Below are 21074 nucleotides of genomic sequence, written 5' to 3'. Positions count from 1 at the left end.
TTATTAAAAATACTACCGATATCTTTGTAATTATCAGTTATCTGACCTTTCTCAGTTTCTAATGAGCCTGTCTTTTCCATTATCCTTGTTTGATAGAACTGAAAAACATCTTAAGGATTTGTCATTGCTTACCCTGCTATACAAACGTCATAGTTTCTTTTTTGCTTTCCACATTTCTTTAACATTTCTTACTAGTTTTAGAAATTGTTCAGAAAATCAGAAAAAGATTTTGCTTGCAATCAATTAATTTTAAAAAGATCTTCAGCGTCGTTATTCCATGTTTTATTAATCCAGTTAATTCCACTAAAATTGTTATGTCGCGCACAATACAAACACTGACCAAGATGCTCCAGGTGTTTGATCCCACAGATGGATGCTTGGCTTCCATTCTGGAAATGTTTGGTGGCCCGTGTATAATTCCTATTACTAAATTACAATTATTTTCATTTAATTCTACCCAAAGAGTTTCAGTTTTGGTTTTCATTATTACAGTTTTCTACCACAGACGTGGCCACACATTTACAATGCTAACCAGCATATATACATTTTCTTCTGTCCTCCATAGACAGAGATTTGTTAAACATATAATTCAGTGATTTATTGAATAATCAACCACAGAAGGTGATTTTTAGTGCTTTTAAAATACTAAGTTCTTTAGTATGTGGTTCAGTTTTGATCCCCTCTGACAATACATTTAAAAATTTTTCTAACATATGCGACAACTTCCATTCCTCGTCTAACTAGCCTATCTGTGAAATAATTTGAATACCTTTTTATGATAATCAGTTAATTGATCTCAGTCATCTACATTTATCCACGTTTCTGTTACTGCGATAATATTTTGTTTCTGTGCAGACAACAGCAGTTAAATCATTGACTGTTTCCAAGATTCTTAATATTTGTGTAATACACCGTAAGGGAATTGTTATGTTGAGGGCCGCCTCCACCCGTGTTCCTTTAACACACACCTTTCCCTTCCTAACACATACCTCTATTTCCTCCTCTTCCCAGATATATTCCCATACCACTATCAACCCAACAGTGGTAAACTACAACAACTTGTAGTTTCTAACCACGACTGCCAAAGGGAACAATTCGAGCCCTAGATCGATGAACCCAATCCCCAACATACACAGCATCCCTTATATAGAAGTACGTGTTCTCAGTTATCAATGAATGATATTGCATATGACTTGAAATAATTGTCTAGTCGGCCATTAACTTCAAGTACTCTTAGACAGCCAGTCATTTCCTCCTCCTCATCTTAGAAGGCAGCCACACATGGTCGGAAACCCTCCCATCATCCTGACTCACTCCTAGACTCTCAGCCCCCTCCATGGTGTTTCCTTGTCGTGGTGAGGGGGGCTCATGTACACCTCTCTGGGACCTGTGAGGATTGCCCCCGCCCCCTTTCCTGTCCCTCTTTGGGAATTGTACGTACGAAAGGACACAAGCGTAGGTCTTGTGAGCCAACGGACCACCCGCTGGAGGTGTCGCCCATGAGTGGCTGCCCTAAGTGGATGGTTGGGTGTCCAGGATGGGGCGACGGGGAGAATGAGGTCATTGCACCAGTGTAAGAGAATGGACGATGCAGTATGACTCTCCTGTTAAAAAGGGGGAGCACCGCTGGGGGGGACGTCGCACCCTTCCTACACTAGCCTGCGCTCGGCCTCCCTGGCAGCCCTTGGTAGGTGGTATCCCTTGGTTCCAGGCCCCAGATTGTTTAAAATGATTCCTATATGGATGACGACACGACCTCTCTTACCCAGGCTCATGGGGTGGGCGACCAAGCTCCTGAGTCGGACTATGCTGGAAGACCGGGCTCTGTAGCCCCCCGCTACTTTGGGCCAAGACTGGACTACACCCCCTGCTCCCCCTCCCTTTTTTGTGGTAGGGTCGAGCCCCAAGCCCCCAGTGATGACCACCTATTCTCCTAGTGCGATTTCGTCTCTCATTGTGACTACTGCGCCTTTTGACCCTCTTTCTCTAGGAGTTCTCACCGCCGTCCCCACCACGGCTGCTCTTGCATGCTCCCTTCCCATACTAATTCGTACCACACACGTTGTTTGGTGTTAATACGTGGACTAAGTACTTTGACCTCCATAAAATTGGATTCTACTCCTGATGATTTCTCCCTCCATAGGCACCTTGTTGATTCAGTAGATGCCTGTGTTACTTTTAACCCCACCCATCTCGGTACGCGTGTCGTTGCTGCTGCTCCTCAGGATGCAGCTACCCACTTGGCTGCTTTGTCCTGCATTGGGGAGACCCCTGTTCGGGTCTCCAAGAACGCTCTGTTAAATGCCAGTGTTGGCACTGTTGTCCTGCACCATGTTGCAACCGGTATTAGGAGCCTCAAAAACTGCCACGAGGATATTCAACATAGCCTCGAGGTCCAAGGCTATTCTGTACTCCAGGTGGATACGTTCACTCTCCCCCTCGTGGTCGTCACCGTCTGCTCCTTCGGGTTGAGAAGATTACCTTTGATGGTCGGACACTTCCGTCCTCTGTTATTCTTGCTGGTGCCAGATGATCTGTTCAGGAGTACATTCCCTCTCCTTGGCTTTGCCGAGGAGAGGGAAGTTCGGACATGGTGCCTTCAGATGCTCCAGTACTGTCTGTCTCTGCCCATGTGTGGGGACGGAGGTCACCAAGTCAGAATGCTCTTCTCCCAGGCTCGCTGCCCCAATTGCGTTGAGGCCCACCATACCTTCTCCCGCGTGTGAATACATTACAAACTTGAGGCAGCCGTCCTCAACTTGAAGCACCAGGAACACTTGTCTTTTCCTGAGACGAGGCTCCAAGTTCGCCGGCTCTCCCCTTTCGCTGGTGTCTCTTATGCTCGCGTGTTGCGCTCTTACTCTTCTTGTCCTTCCCACCTTCCTCAGTCTCAAAACCGTTTCCAGTCCTTAGATCCGGATACGCCCACCGCCTCCTCCTCTGTTCCTTTATATTCTGTCCCGAAGGGTCCCTCTCCTGGTTCTCTGTCTGGAGTTTCCCTTCTTTCTACCCAGTCTGTCATGTCTCCTGTGTCTTCTTTCCCATCTTCCTTCAATCCTCCTTCCCTGTCTCTTAGCTCTCCTCGCCACCTGTCTCTACAGGCTGTTATCCATCACTCCCAGCGATCTTCGTGTTGTTCGCTCTCGTCCTTCTTCTGTTGAGACGCTCAATACTGTTGCCTAGTACGTTGTTGCTGAATCACCTGACTCAGAAGCGAAAGCCTGACTCATCTCCTTCCTCTTCTCCGGCGGGTAAGAAGGCTTCGCTTTCTTCCTCGTCCCCCACTAACTATCGCTCCATCCTCTTCCGTTTCGGTGGTCGGCCCCCTGCTATGGAGGTTTCTTTGGCCCCCGCTTCCCTCTCGATTGCTGCCCTTGCTGAAGTGCACTCCCCGGTTTCTGCCCCACCTCCTCCTGCTGTCCTTGACCCACGGTTGTCTCCTCCTCCTCCAGACCCTGCCGATCCACCTCTGGTCTGTCCTCCAGCTTCTTTCCCTCCATCCTTACTCAGTTTACCCATGCCCCCTAACCCTGACTTCGCTGACCCTGATCCTGAGCTTCTTTAACATGCTATGTCCCTTTTTTTTTAGCCTTTGTTTCTTCATTGTTCTCTGTTGCTGTCCTTTCTCTTCTTGTCGATGTCTCTTCTTTAATGGAATATTTGCAGATATTACACCAATTTCCATGAACTCAAACTTCTAATTTCACAGTTTTCGCCCCTATGTGTCTGTCTCCAGGACCCGATGCTTGGTGTTCGTCCCAATTTCCATGAACTCAAACTTCTAATTTCACAGTTTTCGCCCCTATGTGTCTGTCTCCAGGACCCGATGCTTGGTGTTCGTCCCAATTTCCATGAACTCAAACTTCTAATTTCATAGTTTTCGCCCCTATGTGTCTGTCTCCAGGACCCGATGCTTGGTGTTCGTCCTGGTCGCTTCCGTGGCTATTCCTTTCTTCCCCCTCATCCCCCTAGCTTTTGCTGGGGCCCATAACTCGTCTGCTCTCTTGATTCGTTCTGATATTCCCTTCATCTCCCCCCTCAAACTTTTTCCTTTGCCTCTCCAAAGTTATGCTGAACGTGTCTTTGCGAGTAAATGATATACGGTTTGTTCCATTTATCTCCCCCAAATGTCCTGCTTTCTCTTCCCAATCTTAAACACCTGCTGGACTCCTTGCCAGAGCCTGTGCTCCTGCTGGGGGATTTTAGTTGTCGACATACCCTTTGGGGTGATGTTCTGACAAACACCCGGGGTCGACTTCTTGAACCATTCATTCTCTCTTCCCTGTCTTCAGAATTCTGGTGAGCCCACTCATTTGGACTTTCGAACTCGCACCCTTTCCTGTCTTGATCTTTCTCTCTGCTCGTCGTCTCTTTACTTGGATTTCACGTGGCGGGTTCTTGATGACCTCATGGCAGTGACCATTTCCCCATCCTTGTTACCTTTTCTCTTTTCACCCTCCCCTCTCCTTCCCTAGGTGGCAGTTTGCCAAGGTAGACTGGAACCTCTTTACCCTCTGTACTACTCTCTCTGACCTCTCCATTCTGCCTCTCCCTTACACCCTCCTCTATTCAACGAAGGGCAGACGTCGAAGACAACGTCTTCGACGCTGCCGTCCGCTCTATTCCCCATTTTACCTCTCGAGGCACGCGAAAGTGCGTTTCCTGGTGGAATACAGACAGTGCTCAGGCTGTCTTCTATAAGCGTGCAGCCTGGAAGAGACACCGCCGCCAGCAGACGGCTGATTCTTTTCTTTTGTTTCGGAAGGTGAGTACGGTGGCCCGTGCGACCAAAACGTGAGTGTTGGAAGTTTTATGTTTCCACCTTTTACGTCCGAAACTCCTCTGCCGCAGATCTGGAAGCGTATCAGCAAGATAGCGGTAAGTTCGTTCCCGATGTCTTACTGGTCCTTCACCTACGTGGTACTCTTGTGGCGGACCCAGTGCAGGTTGCGGCCGAACTGGGTTCCCTCTTTTCGTCTGTTGGCTCTGGTTCTTATCTTCCTCAGACTTTCCTTCTTCGTAAGCCTGTTCTTGAATCTCATCCTTTAGATTTCCGTACCCATCTCTGAATTCCCTATAACGGCCCCTTCTCTCTCTCTCTCTCTCTCTGAACTTCAGTCTTCCCTGGCCCTGTGGTTCTACGGTAGTGGGCTCAGATGACATTCATTATGAGATGCTTCATCATCTCCCTCCGTGCACGTCTCGGTATTTACTGAGTCTGTATAACAGGGTCTGGGAGTCGTCGTCAGTCCCTGAGGACTGGCTCAATGCTGTTGTCCTCCCTGTTCAGAAACTTGGGTTTCTCGAGACATTCCCTCAGGACTTCCACCCTATTGCCCTTACGAGTTGTCTACAAACTCTTTGAACGTGTGGTTAACGTTCGTCTAATATGGTTCTTAGAACGCTATCATCACCTCTTCCCTTCTCAATTTGGTTTTCACAAGTGAGGCAGCACAACAGATGTCCTGGTGAAGTTGGAGGTCTATATTCGTACTGCTTTTGCTGTGAAGACCTCCGTTTTTGCCGTCCTTTGTGACCTGGAAAAGGTTTACAACACCGTCTGGAGATATCATATTCTGTCCCAACTTCGTTCTCTTTGCCTTCTAGGTAATCACCCTCTCTTGCTCCAAAGCTTCCTCTCTCGTCGTTCTTTTCGAGTGAGGCTTGGTGTCACTCTCTCTCTCTGCCTCTTTTCGGCAATACGAGGGTGTGCCCCAAGGTAATGTTCTGAACACTACTCTTTTTCTGGTTGCCCTCAATGGTCTTTGTTGGGATTGAGTACTACAGATGTTGGAGGTAGCATGTTTGGAACAGATGCTCTTTTGTTTATGATCTTGTAAATAATATTTCATGTACCTGATAATTGTTTTGTTGTTGTTACTGGCGGAGAATAAAACCATGTGGACGAAGATTGTTTGTCTGACCAAAACCATAACAGTGGCGACGAGAATTAAACATCGCTGGCAGAGAGCCTGGGTACGAGACGGTGTGAGGATCAAGACAGTGCAGGGTACGTCGTGTGGACGAGTGGACGCTTCGCATATAACAGTGGAGTGTGCTACACCGTGGTCATGGCTACCATGTCAATCGAGCCGTTAAACACTGCCAAGATCTCGTTGGACCTGTGGCTCAGCCTGCTGGAAGCAAACTTTCAGTACCGGGAGATTAAGGAGGACGCCACCAAGAAAGCGGTACTCTTAGTTTCACTGGGTTCTGAAGCATATAGTGTTCTCGGAAATTTGTGTGCACCTGAGCTACCGCACACGAAGACCTATGTAGACTTGATAGCTTTGCTTAAACGTCAGTATGTGGTGAAACCATCATATCACAGGAGTTTGATGGATTTCCAGAAGAGGACGAAAAAGCAGCAGGAATCCGTACAGGATTTATTTGCGGAATTGAAGGCTTTGGCTAACCACTGCAACTTCGGAGCACAGTTGGACGGCAGGGTTAGGGACCAGTTGTTCATGGCAGTGGAAAAGGAGAATTATTTCTCTAACCTGGTGGCAGAAAATTTGGATCTACAATCGATGACTTCATGGACAGTGCTCGAGAAGATATTGAACCTGGAAAGGGCTTTTGGAAGTAAGACTTCTACTCAGGAAATTATGGTCGCACAGAGCCAGACCAGATGCACTGTGGATACAAGCACATAAGTAGCAAGTGCAAGTTTCGCGCCTATATATGCAACTTTTGTAACAAGGAGGGACACTTGCAGAGAGTGTGTAGGGAATATCTGAACAGGAACAACAAGGCCTGGGAGAGGAGACGACCAGGGAATGCAGGAAGAAGAGGTAGTGGTACTGTGGTCAAGGCAGTAGAGGAAGGTAACCAGTCTGAAGAAGCTGCAGGTGAGGAAAACCGACTATATTCGGTGAAAGAAAAGGTATGTTCAGTGAAGTCACAAGTGGTGAATTTTGTAATTAATGGGAAGTTAGTTCCCTTGGAACTGGACACTGGTGCTGCAGTGTCAACGTTGTCTAGAGATTGGGCAGATACCTTGCAATTGAATGTAAAACCAGGTAAAAAATCTTTAAGTGCTTATGATAATGTACCGATTAAGGTCTATGGCAAGGTGTCGGCAAAAGTAGGTTATAATGGAAAAGAAATTGTCCAGGATTTTTATGTGGTGGATTCACATAATCCTAGCCTATGTGGTAAGGATCTCATGGAAAAAGTCGGAATTTTCTTGGCGGGCCTAGATGAATTGTCGATAGTTAAAACAATTAAAAGTGCCGAACATATGTTAGACATATGTTAGAACATATGTTAGATTCAGTGGAGGCAGATAAGCCAATTAATAGCATGGTGGCAAAAATTCACCTGAAAAGTGGTGCTTCACCTAAATTTTTCAAGGCAAGAACAGTGCCGTTTCATTACAAGCAATTGGTAGAATCAGTCCTGGAAAAGCATGTGGCAGAAGGCATCTTAGAGCCAATTACACATAGTGAGTGGGCAGCCCCAATTGTACCAGTGTTGAAGGCAGATCGGAAATCCTTGAGAATCTGTGCAGACTTCAAAGAACTGAACAACCGCATACACTGTGAGAAGTACCCTTTACCTAAGATAGATGAGTTGTTGTCAGTGGTCTGCAAGGGAGCAATTTTTTCTAAGATTGACCTGAAAGATGCTTACTTGCAAATTCCTGTAGAGGAGGAGAGCCAGAAATTGTTAGTGATTAATACCCACAAGTGGTTATTTAAGTATAAAAGACTTCCTTTTGGACTCTCCTCATCTCCAGCAATTTTTCAGAGATTCATGTTCCAGTTGTTAGTTAACATTGAAGGTGTGGCTAGTTTTTTAGATGACATTATTGTATGTGGGGAGAATGAGGAAGTGCATGATGCTAGATTAGAACAAGTTTTGAATCTTTTGCAAAAGCACAATGTGAAGATTAATAAGGGAAAAACAACGTTGAAGACCAAGGCCATTGAATATCTGGGGTACCATATTTCAGGTAAGGGCTTTACTCCTTCTCACAAAAATGTAGCTGCTATAATAGATGCCCCAGCCCCAACATCAGTTGGGGAAGTACAGTCTTTTGTTGGGATGGTTACATATTTTTGTAAGTTCGTGAAGAACTTTTCAACAAAATTAGCACCCTTGTATGAATTGTTGAAAAAAGGGGCTAGATTTAAGTGGGCAGCAAGAGAGGAAAATGCATTCAGGAATATTAAGCAGGAATTGATCAATTCTCCAGTGCTCACTAATTTTACTGGTAGACTCACGTTAAAACTGGAGGTAGATGCTTCCCCAGTAGGAGTGGGGTGTGTATTATTACAGGAAGTCGATGGTCAGGATAAAGTAGTATATTTTGCTAGCAAGAAATTATCTCCTGCGGAACAGAATTATTCTCAGATAAAGAAGCCTTAGCTTTGGTATATGCTGTAAAAAAACTGAGGTATTTTCTGCTGGGGAGGAAATTTCTTGCTAGAACAGATCATAAACCCCTGCTAGGATTGTTTGGCAGAGGTAAGCAGATTCCACTTAATGCCAATGCTAGAATTCAAAGATGGGCATTACTACTCTCGCAGTTTGAGTATGATTTAGAGTTTAAGCCAGGCAAGGATAATGTAGTAGCTGATGCATTAAGTAGATTGCCTGTGACAGAAGAATTGAATTCCAGTATTCCAGTGGAGTATGTTAACCTGGTGGAATCTATGTCTTTTGAGGACATTTCATTCCAGACTATTAGGAAGGCAACTGGTAGAGATCCTAAATTAAGTGTTGTTGTTGAAATATGTCAAATATGGTTGGAATGATAATTTGTTATTGTCAGAGTATGCTGCAGTGAAGGCTGACCTTAGTATTCACCAGGATGTACTCTTGTATAGGAATAGAGTGGTGGTGCCTGGGGAATTGAGATGTAAGATTTTGGAACAGCTGCATGTAGGCCATAATGGCATAAATGCTATGAAAGCAGAAGCTAGAAGCTGGGTTTGGTGGCCAAAAATAGACCAGGATATTGCTGAGGTAACAAAAAATTGTCATATTTGCTTTAAGAATTATCAGAAACCACAGGCCCTAGTACTTTCTTGGCCATGCACTGGAAAACCCTGGTCTAGACTTCATGTAGATTATGCGGGACCTATGGATAATAAATATTACCTAGTGGTGGTGGATTCATGCACCAAATTTCTGGATGTGCATGTGTGTAATTCCACCACATCATCTGTAACTTGTGAATTACTAAGGAAAACATTTTGTAATTTTGGATTGCCAGACATAATTGTCTCAGACAATGCTCCTTATTTTGTTTCTGTGGAAATGGAGGATTTTTTTTCGGAAAAATGGTATTAAACATGTAACACCTGCCCCCTATAATCCTCCTTCAAATGGTCTAGCAGAGAGAGCAGTGAGATCCTTGAAAGAAGGGTTAAAGCGGTTTACGGAAGGTAGTAAATTTAAGCTGTCTGCTCTTGTCCCATCTCCTGTAAAGGTATTTATTATTCCGACTTTTACCCAGTTATTCATTCCTCCATCCTTACCCGTTGTCAGGGTTGTTGGTCTTCTGTTACTGGTAACAAACTGCGTACTCGTAAAAGTTGTGTGTCCCCGTGGCCTTCCTCCTATCACCATAACCGGCGTTATGAAATGGCTCTGGCGAGGTTGTGTATTGGCCATACACGCTTAACCCACGGTCACTTAATGGAGCGCCGCCCTGCTCCTTATTGTCTAAATTGCATTGTCCCTCTTACAGTCATGCATATCCTTGTTTAATGTCCTGACTTCCAGGACGAGCGTGCGTCTTGCTTTCCGACCGTGTCTCGCAGTCACCTGTCCCTCGATAGAATTCTTGGCGAATCTGATACTTTTGAGGTCATTCGCTTTATGCGTTTCTGTTCTCGTACTGGCATCCTTGGTGATATTTAGCGCCCTGATTATTCCGCACGTTTGATGGTGCTACATAGCCTTCCCGGTTTGGTGCCTTCTTTTGATAATTACTTACTAGTCTCTCAGGCCTCTGTGCCTCAGGCCTCACTCTTGCAACATCAGGTCCTCCAGCGCTGGCACACATTACGAGTCTGGTCATTATATAACATTATCCCCTAGACCCACTCCCGGAGGGCAACCCCTTAACCTGTTTCCCCAACCTCTGGCAACATGGTGCTGCTACACACACCTCACCAAACAAAAAAACACGCTTCATTTAACGGAGTTTTTTTCCTTCGGCTTTAATAAGTTGTAAAAGAAGGCAAGTTAAAAAAGTAGACGTGAAAAGAGATGGATGTAAGGAGGTAGATGCAGCAGGTAGATGTAATTGGACTGTGCTTCGAGGAGAGATTAGGAGACTGTTGGTGCTGGCAGGGTGCAGGAGGACAGGCTGGTGAGTGTGTGGTGGTTGAGGCGCCAGAAACAGTTGCCAAGACAGTTATCATTACGGCCAAGAGCGCCCCTCCTGCCCCCCAGGTTTGGCTCCAGGGTACACCTCACACCCCTTAGGTATGTACGTGTACGTGTACGTGTACGTGTACACACACACACACACACACACACACACACACACACACACACACACACACACACAGGGGCCGTGGCTGAATGGACAGCGCTTGGGACTCGTAATCCTAGGGTCCGGGTTCGATCTCGCCCACCGGAGGAAACAAATGGGCAGAGTGTGTCTCACCCTGATGCCCCTGTTACCTAACAGTAAATATATATCTGGGAGTTAGACAGCTGCTACAGGCTTCTTCCTGAGCGTGGGTGTACTCACCTAATTGTGCTTGAGGGGTTGAGCTCTGGCTTTTTGGTCCCACCTATCAACTGTCAATCAACAGGTGTACAGGTTCCTGAGCCTACTGGACTCTATCATATCTACACTTGAAACTGTGTATGGAGTCAGCCTCCACCACATCACTGCCTAATGCATTCCATCCGTTAACAACTTTGACACTGAAAATGTTCTTTCTAACGTCCCTGTGGCTCATTTGGGTACTCAGTTTCCACCTGTGTCCCCTTAATGTTCGTATTCCACTGGCCTGGGCCAATCTCCTCTATCCGTCCTTATCGTGTAGAGAAGATTGCGTGTGTGTGTTAAGGGTGCCGGCTGCGTGGAGGCGGCCACCCGCCCTCTCATCCAGGTTGTCCGTCAACGGTGACGGGCGCGGACCGTCACCCGTCTTCACCCTTTCTCAGGTAGGCAGCCGGCCAGGTGCTTCCTGTCCGCCGAAGGAAGGGGCGCCACCACTAGACCCGGGGTAATGTATCAATTATACAATGAATGTATGTATGTATGTATGTGATGTAACTATATAACCTGAGCGTGTAAAAGCATCTTAATCACTTTCAGTGGTTAAGTGCTAATTAACACACTAGTTTCTCTATCAGCTATCTTACCCTCTCAGAGTAGGAGAGACAAATGTGTGTGTGTGTGTGTGTGTGTGTGTGTGTGTGTGTGTGTGTGTGTGTGTGTGTGTGTGTGTGTGTGTGTGTGTGTGTGTGTGTGTGTGTGTGTGTGTAAAGTATGTGGAAGCTGATCAGAATTACATTTCACCTTTGTAAATGCACATTAATAACACTATGTTAAAACACATCGAACACTTTATGTAGGGCATACGTAACTCTGTGTATATATGTTTTTATGTCTGTAGGTTAGCTTAGCATTTTAAAAGCACTACAATCACCTTCTGTGGTTGATTGTTCAATAAACCCTTGAACTATATGTTTAACACATCTCTCACCCTGTCCACGGAGGACAGAAGAAAATGTATATATGCTGGTTAGCATTGTTAATGTGTGGCCACGTCTGTGGTAGAAAAAAACACCGGCTGTGTGCTTCCGAGGCCCGGGTGCCCGAGGCCCGGGTGCCCGAGGCCTGGGTGCCCGAGGCCCGGGTGCCCGAGGCCCGGGTGCCCGAGGCCCGGGTGCCCGAGGCCCGGGTGCCCGAGGCCCGGGTGCCCGAGGCCCGGGTGCCCGAGGCCCGGGTGCCCGAGGCCCGGGTGCCCAAGGCCCGACTAATATTAGCGTCCTCACCAGACATTCCCCCGGACATGTTAGGCCAACTTCCTCGCCCGACCTGTCTATGGGTTCCCATGTTATCTCACCAGCTGGCGGCCTCCAGCAACTAAATATTAATTTTGCCTGGAGCGACGTGGCAATTTCCGCTGGCCATAGTGTAGGAACAACGTGCCGCCGAGCCTCGAACTCCGCCCCTCAGACCGGGACCTCCACCATGGTGAGAAGTATCTTTAAAAGGGAAGTCAAGATGATTTAGGCTTACGTGAGTCTAGTGTTCATGCGTCGATGTCTCACGTTTCTCAAGTGCTTGTAAATACATTGTGTGTTGTCTAATATTTCTTAACTAGAATCGGCGCATTTAATTCCAGCTCTTGTCTTTGTTCCTTGCGAACCCTTTCATGGATTACTATTCTGAGACTGATGGTTCTAGCACCACGCGGTAACTACCCACTGGTCCAGATAGTTAAGTTGTAACATACACGGGGCATAACACGTGCAAGACCTCAAAGCACTTAGAGAAAAGTGGTTTGGGTGTTAAATGGCTGAGGGTACTAAAAAAGGGAGCATTTTCACCTTAAAAAATAAATTGATCCTGTGGAAAACAAAAATAATATACTTAACAAGGCAATGTAGAAAAGAAGTCTTCAGTTATATTATACTATCTCTAGAAGTGTAACAAATAATATGGGTGATCTAAGGACACTGGTGTACTGAAAAATTAACATATCACTTACTGAAACATGGTTAAACATCAACCCAAAGGACCTACTGACAAGTACTAGACCAAGGGATATAAGCTGTATGTTGACAGAACAAATAAAAGAGGTGGAGTTGACATCGATGTGAAAGGATCTTTAGTGCATTGCAAAATAGGAGATTAAATCTCACATGAACCATACAGGTAGAAGTGAACGAGGGAAACGAAAAGCTACTAACAGGTAACGTACATGTACAGATCTCGAGGCCGAGACAGTACACCGATGTGGGAAGAGAAGAAAAACATCAAGAAGCAGTAATGTGTATTATTGCAAACATTAACCTTGGAAGAACAGTGGACAATTAAAATGGGAAACTTATGAGGCGGAAGAATTCCTGGAAGTGGTCGAAGATTGCTTCCAGAAGTAGGTAAAGAGATAATAATTCAAAAAATGGAATTATATTCACCTACCACCTGAAAGAGAGGCATACAAAATTGGCTACATCAAAACAGATTTAAACCCAGTAACCCAGTGTTTATTTCCCTCCTCCCCTCAAGTGGGTACAAGACTGCTGACTCCTGTTAACAGGTTTTCCTTTCCCATAGAACATGGGGAAACTTCCCATAGATGAGAAACCTTTCTCTTCCCCAAGGTTCATGGTAAGCCTTACCCGCTAGTTTCCCTGCAATTCCCCCCGCCAGTCGTTTAGCAGCCACTCTGTCACTGTTGGATTGGCCCTTAGTCAATTCTCCCCGGCCAGGACACGAACGTGGGCCAAATCGCTTGTGAAGCGCGGGGAGCATGTTACCGCTGCGCCAGAGAGGATTTCATATATAGCCGTATGACTCGTTAAAAACATGGCCTTAAGTTTGATTTCTTTCGGAAATTATCATTACGAGTGTGAAAACATGAAAAAATTCATGTTCGTGAATTCCACCACGAACATACAGCAATCTAATATGCAAGATTATCAACCCGTCCTCTTAAAAATAACGTCGCTTTTGGCCACCCGTATGGCCGAAAATGGACAGAATTTGAAAATGAAAATATATTTGGGATTTTTTTTTTTTAACAACAGTAAGTTAAGGGTCCTCTGGTAGGTTAGGTGGGCAAGAAATTCTCAGTTTCAAAACGTTACGAAAAACGTTAATTAATCCTCTCCTAACCTTATCGAGTAAGCCGGATGACTCAAACAGAAAACGGGACAGAACGTCACTTTTGTGAGTCGATTTAATTTCAAATTATGTCCACTTTTAGCCATAGCGGCGCATACGAGCGAAAAGCGACGTTACTTTTAAAAGGACGGGTTGCTACATCATACGTCACAAAAGTCACGTGTACAAGGCCTCGTGTAGCGTCATAGGTTATCGACAGCCACATGTGACGTCCACCACAGATCGCTTAATCAGTGATCTGTGGTGAGGTTAAAGCCCTTCACAAGCCCTTCTTAACTAAGAACTGAATCGGTTAAAGCAAAGTAATTACTTAATCATCTTTAAATCTAGGTTCCGGTCAGACTAGGCTCCGGCCTTCAGTCTGGGATAAGTTTAATGTACATTTTTTTTTATTTGATTGGCTAATTAGGGTGATTGTGTCATTAACAATACCTTTTTACAGGTGTTCGCCATGGGCCAACGCCCACTTCAACGTAAGAACAATAATTAGCATTTATCTTATTCCATAAATATAATATATATCCATATATATATCATCAATCTCTAAAATCTGATCAATGGTAAGCAATATTTATCAACAATCAATGTCTTGCATAGTTTTCATTTATGTAATAATATTTACTTCAAGATAATTGATTTTATCATTACTTAATATTATGCTAATGATATATGTCTAGTAACGATCATTGTTGCAGTTACTTGAGACATATTATATAGTTACCTTATAATAACTATCTAGAGAGCCAGGCTAGAATATGCTCAACAAAATAAAGCAGATTTTGTGAACCACTTAATTCAAATAATAACAATTACCGTATCATTTATTACTGTACAATGTACTGACGTGTTATCTTGATCTACAAACCCATTAATATTTATGGTACATTTTGATGCAGGTAATATTTCCCTCACGAGGAGAGCACTTGTCTATTTACCTGGTGAGGAGGCTGAGGAGGAGACACAGTCGTCCTGCAAAGACAAAACAAAATAAAAACGCTACAATATACAATCTTGTTAACATTTTACTTAATTGGTATTTTTCTTTTAACTTGCATCACCAAGTAATCTCTGTTCAGCTATAAATGTGTTTTATGTTTTAAAACTAAATATCGTCTCGTGTTTGCTTCAGTACAAGTGGCAGAGCTCTGGATTAGTGGCAGTTTATGCAACATTGTGTCATCATTACAGGGCGCTCGTGAAAATGTGTCATAATACAAATTACAAGGATTATATTGCAATAACACACATTATTATAGACAATTTAGAGCCTTGGTTTAACCATACAAGGTCAGGATGACTACAGCTCATCAGACCCGGTGAATGTAAGGAACTGTTGTATCGTGACTGGTGCAGTCTTTACAGTTTCTATTTAATTTAGGTCGTTAATTGTAATATTTAATTTCTCCCCGGGGACTGGTTAGTGTATTGTGTGAGTACTGGTACACTGCCCAGGGACTGGTTAGTGTATTGTGTGAGTACTGGTACACTGAGCAGGGACTGGTTAGTGTGTTGTGTGAGAGTACTGGTACACTGAGCACGGACTGGTTAGTGTATTGTGTGAGTACTGGTACACTGAGCAGGGACTGGTTAGTGTGTTGTGTGAGAGTACTGGTACACTGCCGGGGACTGGTTAGTGTATTGTGTGAGAGTACTGGTACACTGAGCAGGGACTGGTTAGTGTATTGTGTGAGTACTGGTACACTGAGCAGGGACTGGTTAGTGTATTGTGTGAGTACTGGTACACTGAGCAGGGACTGGTTAGTGTGTTGTGTGAGAGTACTGGTACACTGAGCAGGGACTGGTTAGTGTATTGTGTGAGAGTACTGGTACACTGAGCAGGGACTGGTTAGTGTATTGTGTGAGTACTGGTACACTGAGCAGGGACTGGTTAGTGTGTTGTGTGAGAGTACTGGTACACTGCCGGGGACTGGTTAGTGTATTGTGTGAGAGTACTGGTACACTGCCCGGGGACTGGTTAGTGTGTTGTGTGAGTACTGGTACACTGTCCGTGGACTGGTTAGTGTATTGTGAGAGTACTGGTACACTGCCGGGGACTGGTTAGTGTATTGTGTGAGAGTACTGGTACACTCCCGGGGACTGGTTAGTGTATTGTGTGAGAGTACTGGTACACTGCCCGGGGACTGGTTAGTGTATTGTGTGAGAGTACTGGTACACTCCCGGGGACTGGTTAGTGTATTGTGTGAGAGTACTGGTACACTGCCCGGGGACTGGTTAGTGTATTGTGTGAGAGTACTGGTACACTCCCGGGGAGTGGTTAGTGTATTGTGTGAGAGTACTGGTACACTGCCCGGGGACTGGTTAGTGTATTGTGAGAGTACTGGTACACTGCCCGGGGAGTGGTTAGTGTATTGTGTGAGAGTACTGGTACACTCCCGGGGAGTGGTTAGTGTATTGTGTCAGAGTGCTGGTACACTGCCCGGGGACTGGTTAGTGTATTGTGTGAGAGTACTGGTACACTCCCGGGGACTGGTTAGTGTATTGTGTGAGAGTACTGGTACACTGCCCGGGGACTGGTTAGTGTATTGTGTGAGAGTACTGGTACACTCCCGGGGAGTGGTTAGTGTATTGTGTGAGAGTACTGGTACACTCCCGGGGACTGGTTAGTGTATTGTGTGAGAGTACTGGTACACTCCCGGGGAGTGGTTAGTGTATTGTGTGAGAGTACTGGTACACTGCCCGGGGACTGGTTAGTGTATTGTGAGAGTACTGGTACACTGCCCGGGGAGTGGTTAGTGTATTGTGTGAGAGTACTGGTACACTCCCGGGGAGTGGTTAGTGTATTGTGTGAGAGTGCTGGTACACTGCCCGGGGACTGGTTAGTGTATTGTGTGAGAGTACTGGTACACTCCCGGGGACTGGTTAGTGTATTGTGTGAGAGTACTGGTACACTGCCCGGGGACTGGTTAGTGTATTGTGTGAGAGTACTGGTACACTCCCGGGGAGTGGTTAGTGTATTGTGTGAGAGTACTGGTACACTCCCGGGGACTGGTTAGTGTATTGTGTGAGAGTACTGGTACACTCCCGGGGGCTGGTTAGTGTATTGTGTGAGAGTACTGGTACACTCCCGGGGGCTGGTTAGTGTATTGTGTGAGAGTACTGGTACACTCCCGGGGAGTGGTTAGTGTATTGTGTGAGAGTGCTGGTACACTGCCCGGGGACTGGTTAAGTAGAGTATTGTAATGAACATTTTTACATCTGTATTAAACGAGAAGTCATAATTGCTAAGAACCGTTCATAATGTTTGAACAAAAATTTGGAGTAACCTTAGCAGCGTCACAGCTTCTCAAGAATGACAATTAACATTTAAAAGTTACATAACTACGCAACAATAACAACATTTAATACTCAACTTGCACACAACCATCGGCGAAAAGAAAGGTTGTTAAACACCACATCACTGATGTTCCACACACACACAAAGCTTCCCAACTTCCCAAAACATCAGCAACAACTCCCAATATCCGCTACACACACAGCTGGTAAACATAAGCGGGCAGACGCTAAACGTTTCAACAACTCTCCGCTCACAGCTGAGAGCGTGAGAGCCTTGCCTTAACTACCACCCCGGAACTAGGCGGCTAATTGTGGTAATGACACTGCTGGAGAGTAACCAGCAGTTAAGCGCTTGTCATGAAGTGCCCACGCGGCTGCCGACTGTCATATAATGCCTGGGAACAAGGGACATTACAGCCAGCAACCTCCGGCTAATTACCAATAAATCAATGGGAGGAAACACAACGCTAACAAACACAGTGCTTAACTGGGGAGATTTATGACGGAGGAACACTTTAATGTTTATGTACGGCACTGGAAGACTGCCAGCGCCCAGGCTACTGCTACACGAGATACGGCTACAGGTGCTACTGCTACACGGGCTACAGCTACAGGTGCTACGCTGCTACTACTGCTACAGGTGCCACCACGGCTACAGGTGCCACCACGGCTACAGGTGCCACCACGGCTACACGTGCCATGGCTACACGTGCAGCGTTCCTCCATACACCAGCAACACCCACACATTACGTCACAGTAACGCGCCTAAAAACCTAACGCACAACTCTTGGGTCTGAAAATAAAGTAAGTGACGACGTTTCGGTCCGTCCTGGACCTTATTACGCTATTTCATAACGGTCCAAGACCGAGCGACACGTCGCCACCTCCCTAATGTCCGGACAGGAACACGATGAGGCTCTGTGTTTACTCCTAAGAGTTACTTCAGGCACGCAAACACATCACACTGACGCCATTTATATCAGTGAAAAAGTAAATAGGGACACTGAGGACTGGCGTCGGCTTGGCCTGGACTGGCGTCGGCTTGGCCTGGACTGGCGTCGGCTTGGCCTGGACTGGCGTCGGCTTGGCCTGGACTGGCGTCGGCTTGGCCTGGACTGGCCTCGGCAGGCCTGGACTGGCCTCGGCTTGGCCTGGACTGGCCTCGGCAGGCCTGGACTGGCCTCGGCAGGCCTGGACTGGCCTCGGCAGGCCTGGACTGGCCTCGGTAGGCCTGCACTGGCCTCGGTAGGCCTGCACTGGCCTCGGTAGGCCTGGATTGGCTTCGGTAGGCCTGGAGTAGGCTTCGGTAGGCCTGGAGTAGGCTTCGGTAGGCCTGGAGTAGGCTTCGGTAGGCCTGGAGTAGGCTTCGGTAGGCCTGGAGTAGGCTTCGGTAGGCCTGGAGTAGGCTTCAGTAGGCCTGGAGTAGGCTTCAGTAGGCCTGGAGTAGGCTTCAGTAGGCCTGGAGTAGGCTTCAGTAGGCCTGGAGTAGGCTTCAGTAGAAGACTCCAGACTTCCTACGGATTCAGTGGAATCCAAGGTTGTATAAGATATACCATGAGGTGGTACAGGGGATATGTTCGCTGGTTCGCATCACCTCAGTACTCTAATTGATTCCCTCCACTTATTTCGGAGGTATATGAATTAGTTCTACCCTGCACGACTAATATCTCTGCGGCACTAACCTGAGCTCCGAAATACTGAGGTTCTTTACCCGAGAAGACAAACACATTCCGGCATGTGGTTTATTATTAGGAGAGAAGGGGGGGGGGGTTTCTGGGACGATGGGTAAATTGTTTTAGTATGAAGCGAGAATAGTCGAAAATTATGACTCGCCTGCCAGCACGTGCACACAGGCAGGCAGCACGTGCACAGGCAGGCAGGCAGCACGTGCACAGGCAGGCAGGCAGCACGTGCATAGGCAGGCAGGCAGCACGTGCACAGGCAGGCAGGCAGCACGTTCAGGCCTGAAGCGCTCAGGCTACACTGGCTCACCACCTCCTTGACTTTCACGTTCAGGCGCACACGCCTCGCGCACCCCACGTGCACATGACCAAGATAATTGTGCACGGATGCGTGCACAGGCAAGAACGGAGACATGCTTCTGCGGACATGTGCGCGCGCACGCGCGTCCCTCAAACACTTTACTGTAAAGAAAAAGTTGTGCACCGTAAGGTCGGTTTCGTTCTTGACTGATAATTGTGGATCCCAGGTTCGATTCCCGGGTGGGTAGAAATTGCTAAGTTTATTTTCACCTAATACTGCTATTCACCTCGCAGGTAAATGGGTACCCAGGAGCTGGGCAAATGTTGGGGGGGGGGAGGGGTTGCATCCTAGGGAGGGTCAGTAGCCTGAAGCATACCAGTGTAAAAGGGAGATATTATATTATATGCAACAATGATCACAAAAACACTGATCCAAGTATGCGGAAAAACCACATGTGAAAAATAGAGAATGCTTAACGCGTTTTCGGCTTACTTCGCCTTCATCAGAGCAAAGTAGAATGAAGATTCTACTTTGCTCTGATGAAAACGAATTAAACCGAAAACGCGTTAAGCATTCTCTATTTTTCACATGTGGTTTTTCCGCATTATATGTATTATACATTATATTATAATGTATATATATATGTATATATATATATATATATATATATATATATATATATATATATATGTCGTACCTAATAGCCAGAACGCACTTCTCAGCCTACTATGCAAGGCCCGATTTGCCTAATAAGCCAAGTTTTCATGAATTAATGTTTTTTCGTCTACCTAACCTACCTAACCTAACCTAACCTAGCTTTTTTTGGCTACCTAACCTAACCTTACCTATATATATAGGTTAGGTTAGGTTAGGTAGGGTTGGTTAGGTTCGGTCATATATCTACGTTAATTTTAACTCCAATAAAAAAAAATTGACCTCATACATAGTGAAAAGGGTAGCTTTATCATTTCATAAGAAAAAAATTATAGTAAATATATGAATTCAGGAAAACTTGGCTTATTAGGCAAATCGGGCCTTGAATAGTTGGCTGAGAAGTGAGTTCTGGCTACTAGGTACGACATATATATATATATATATATATATATATATATATATATATATATATATATATATATATATATATATATTATTAAATATGACCGAAAAAGTAAGATTAATAATTCTAACACGAATTTTCTCAATCTTTCGTACATTACGCTTCACTGTTGGAGGTAAATCAAAAATCACTTCTCCAAAATTCATTTTTATTTCTAGTCTGACGCGACACGGGCGCGTTTCGTAAAACTTATTACATTTTCAAAGACTTCACAAATACACAACTGATTAGAACTTGCGTTTCCCTGATTTTATATCTACATTTGAGTGAGGTGGGAAGGGTGATGTGGCATTACATTTGAGTGAGGTGGGAAGGGTGATGTGGCATTAACACAAGACAGAACACTAGGGGATATTAATAGGGTATTAAAAGTATCAACACAAGACAGAACAGAAACAATGGGTATTGAATAGAAGTGTTTGTAGAAAGCCTATTGGTCCATATTTCTTGATGCTTCTATATTGGAGCGGAGTCTTGAGGTGGGTAGAATATAGTTGTGCAATAATTGGCTGTTGATTGCTGGTGTTGACTTCTTGATGTGTAGTGCCTCGCAAACGTCAAGCCGCCTGCTATCGCTGTATCTATCGATGATTTCTGTGTTGTTTACTAGGATTTCTCTGGCGATGGTTTGGTTATGGGAAGAGATTATATGTTCCTTAATGGAGCCCTGTTGTTTATGCATCGTTAAACGCCTAGAAAGAGATGTTGTTGTCTTGCCTATATACTGGGTTTTTTGGAGCTTACAGTCCCCAAGTGGGCATTTGAAGGCATAGACGACGTTAGTCTCTTTTAAAGCGTTCTGTTTTGTGTCTGGAGAGTTTCTCATGAGTAGGCTGGCCGTTTTTCTGG

General features: G+C 45.5%; 1 protein-coding gene across 2 annotated transcripts in view; it reads right to left on the bottom strand.

Annotated features, from left to right (window-relative positions):
- Positions 1 to 21074, bottom strand: part of LOC123769136 (adhesion G-protein coupled receptor G2) — a 109112-nt gene that overhangs the window by 40146 nt on the left and 47892 nt on the right. Inside the window, exon 2 of one of the 2 annotated variants that reach the window (XM_045760074.2) lies at positions 14767 to 14800. The exons of the other annotated variant lie outside the window; for it this stretch is intronic. The gene's annotated coding sequence lies outside the window, so the exon portion shown is untranslated. The remainder of the gene's footprint in view (positions 1 to 14766; positions 14801 to 21074) is intronic. 2 annotated transcript variants of the gene reach the window in all.

Source organism: Procambarus clarkii, chromosome 66 (assembly GCF_040958095.1).
Source record: "Procambarus clarkii isolate CNS0578487 chromosome 66, FALCON_Pclarkii_2.0, whole genome shotgun sequence".
Taxonomy (NCBI): domain Eukaryota; kingdom Metazoa; phylum Arthropoda; class Malacostraca; order Decapoda; family Cambaridae; genus Procambarus; species Procambarus clarkii.
The sequence above is the reverse complement of the archived record's forward strand: the minus strand, read 5'-3'. Positions and strand labels throughout refer to the sequence as shown.